We start from the raw sequence: 3,492 nt of genomic DNA, 5'->3' as shown, positions 1-3,492 counted from the left end.
CCACAAATCTCCATTATCGCGAAGATTAGGTGAGGTTAATCCATAGAATGAGAAGAAAGAGCTCACTTCTTTAAATTTTTAAATAAAAATCACATTTGAATATCAAGGTAAGAAATTTCAATACCAACATAAATTAGACACCTTTCTCTATTACGTACCAAAATAAATTTTGTTAATTTTCTCAGAAAGACTGATTGCCTTTGCAGTAGATAATATTTACTTATTAATGTGAAAATATCAGTTTTTACTCTTCCGATCACGATAAAACAAGAAAAGAAAATGACTTTCATTTGGATGTGTTTGTGATCATGATACCACGGCGCCCCCCAGTGGCATAGCGGTATGTCTGCGGAGTTACAACGCTAGAATCTGGGTTTCGATACCCGTGGTGGGCAGAGCACAGATAGCCCATTGTGTAGCTTTGTGCTTAATTACAAATAAACAAACAATAAACGATACCACGGCTACCAACTTCAGCATATTGTGTCAACTTGTCTCTGTGGCCAGTCAGCTCCACAGTTTCTGGTTTTGTGTGATATTACTGTCCCCCCCCCCCAAGTAGCACAGCGGTATGTCTGCGGAGTTACAACGCTAGAAACCGGGTTTCGATACCCGTGGTGGGCCCATTGTGTAGCTTTGTGCATAAATTTAAAACAAACAAACACATGATATTATTGGTAACAGTTATAACACGACCTTTCCAGTTGTATTCCAGATATTGTAATCAGATTGAGTGAAATGAACTCCTGTTTCGAGAGTAGTTCTTATTTGCTTAGATACGTGATATGCAAGTATATCGTGCATTTTCTACCTACTGTAATGATGTAGATGTTTCCAAAATATTTGATTACTTAGTTCCTACACTTTCAGGTGGTCATTAATATTAGCTTGTTCTAGTAGCCTAGTTTATTTGTTCTTTTTAGTAGGTGACGTATTATCTGCCCGCAAGGATATTTCAGCGTTGTATGGAGCATCCGCGTTGAACAGGTTAACATATTCTTTGCTGGCCGATTATGACGTTGACTGAAAATGACAGCCGACCAATGCTGTCAGAGAGCTGAGGTCACGAGGTTACATCGTCCACTGTATCAATTAATTTAAATTCTAGTTTCGAGAGTGCTTTCTTAGTTTAGTTTTCTACCAGGCGGAAAAAAAAATTGTCTTTTTTGAAGACCATCTGTTTAGTTCAGCAGTAATCGCTATTGGGAGAAAATAAGATAAAGGCAATCTGGTGGGTGTAGGAAGGACTGTTCACTCACCCGTGTAGGTACGCGTGCTGGTTTTTGTTTTATGTTTTATTTGTGTAATAGAGACTTTTGACGTCACTAACAAGTTGTTCATATCTTTTATTTCACATTTAAAAAGATATATTCAGTAAAATAATCTCTTTCAGAAACTCGTAAATTCATATTATCTGCGCGTTAATCTATAAAACACGCGTCAGAAACTCGGGTTAGCTGAGAATATCAAGGATATTTGTCTTATATAAACAATGCTGCTATTTATAATCGCAGTTAAGATTAATAATAATAAAAAAAGTGAATTTAAAGATATTTTATGTGAATTAGACTCAGATTATCTATTTTTGATAGTATTTTGGCACTTGTGTATATAGTTAAAATCATAATTAATATTCAACGTTAAAGTGGTACACAATTAAAGGATGACGTTGTAACGTCGAAACACGTGGAGACGTCTACTTTTTGAAGGCCATAGATAGGCCTAAATAAAATGTTTTTAATTGTGTACCAGTTTAACGTTGAATATTGTTTATTATTTTCACTAAATGTATGTCATTCTGGAAACAATTTAAGAATGTTAAATACATTTAGTTATTCTTTTTGAGCAATGTGTCTTTATTGCACTTTCAATGAAATAAAGAAATCACACATACAGACAAGAGTTCTTAATATACAGTCTATATTTCACGAAGAGTTGGACACACTGCATATTCCTGGCCCAGCATGGCCAGGTGGTTAGAGCACTCGACTCGCAATCTGAGGGTCACGGGTTCGAATCCCCGTCCTACCTCACCCTTTCAGCCGTTGGGGAGTTATAATGTGACGGTCAATCCCAGTATTCGTTGGTAAAAGAGTAGCTCAATAGTTGGCGGTGGGTGGTGATGACTAGCTGCCTTCCCTCTAGTCGTACACTGCTAAATTAGGGACGGCTAGCGCAGATAGCCCTCGTGTAGCTTTGCGCGAAATTCAAAACAAACAAACTAACAAATTTAGTACAACAGAAACTCAGTGGAAGTGCTTGGGTTCAACAAACAGTTAATAATTTGTGTGTCCCCATTTAGCTTTAATAACTGCAGACAGTCTTTCAGGCATTGTTGATATTTTGATGCCATGAAATTTTGTTTAAAATTAATATTAAGTATATGGCAGAGCATTAAAATACAACAGGTGCGTGAATGTTATCGCTAATTTATCTTTTAACACGCCTTATTTCCACTTTATCAGTCTACGCTAGGATGGAAAAAAAAAAAAAAAAGAAAGTACCATGAAGTAGTCATACGTTAAATTTCTTACAGATAACTTAAAAATACTTGACATTCTTGTATATATTTAAACTACTTTTCTTCTCTACAGATTCTCTTACTCATTTTATAAACCTGGAAGAAAAAAAAACATAGCGGATTTATCTACTTAACAGTGACAATATGGGTAGGTGTATCGAAACGTTTCATTGAATATCTTATCAGACTCTTTATCAGTAAACATAACTGACAGCAAGTAATTCAAAAAAGAAACATATATATATTGGCGTTATAAAATTGTCATAAAGGCTGTCACGTATGCATTTAGGGGTATACCTTTCTGAAGGACGGTTTTGTTGAGCTCTCAAGGTCAGTTTATTCATTAACACACTGTATTAACATAATGTTCTGTTTCCCCAGTTCCTTATACTGAATTAGTTATATTTTTTTTATTGTAATCTAATGAGGAATGAGTGGTGCTCTTATCCATTCTGTGGTAAACGTTCTCTCAGTTTTACTAAATATGTTCTGTATGAAGGGAAAGAGACATAGTTTTCTGTATATCCTTGCCCCCCCCCCCAGTGGCACAGCGGTATGTCTGCGGACTCACAACGCTAGATACCAGGTTTCGATACCCGTGGTGGGCAGAGCACAGATAGCCCTTGTGTAGCTTTGTGTATAATTAAGAACAAACAAACAAACATATCCTTGTTTTCATCCATGTCAAAATTACTAATATATTAAGGGTCATTCTGTGCTTATTTAACTTCAGTCACTTTTCTGAAAGTTGTAAAACGAGGTAGGTTTCGTTAAACTATCCACGTGTAGTTTATATTAAAAGGCACCAATCTTGTGAAGTATTGTGTAGATGTGCATTTTGTTGCCGTGATATAATGTTTCTCGTGTAGACTTCATTATATGCTCAATAGATATGTTATTGTCTTAGGATTTTTATACACCTATAGTATTTACCTTGTCTGTATTGTTTAGCTTATATATTTATAGCACTA

At 35.7% G+C, this 3,492-nt stretch overlaps 1 protein-coding gene across 1 annotated transcript in view; it reads left to right on the top strand.

Moving 5' to 3' along the window:
- Positions 1–954: 954 nt before the first annotated feature.
- Positions 955–3,492, top strand: part of LOC106465586 (sucrase-isomaltase, intestinal-like) — a 31,662-nt gene continuing 29,124 nt past the window's right edge. Inside the window, exon 1 of the mRNA XM_022393510.1 lies at positions 955–1,267. The gene's annotated coding sequence lies outside the window, so the exon portion shown is untranslated. The remainder of the gene's footprint in view (positions 1,268–3,492) is intronic.

This window comes from Limulus polyphemus, unplaced genomic scaffold (assembly GCF_000517525.1).
Source record: "Limulus polyphemus unplaced genomic scaffold, Limulus_polyphemus-2.1.2 Scaffold1991, whole genome shotgun sequence".
Lineage (NCBI taxonomy): Eukaryota > Metazoa > Arthropoda > Merostomata > Xiphosura > Limulidae > Limulus > Limulus polyphemus.
This window is presented reverse-complemented; position numbering and strand designations above follow the sequence as displayed.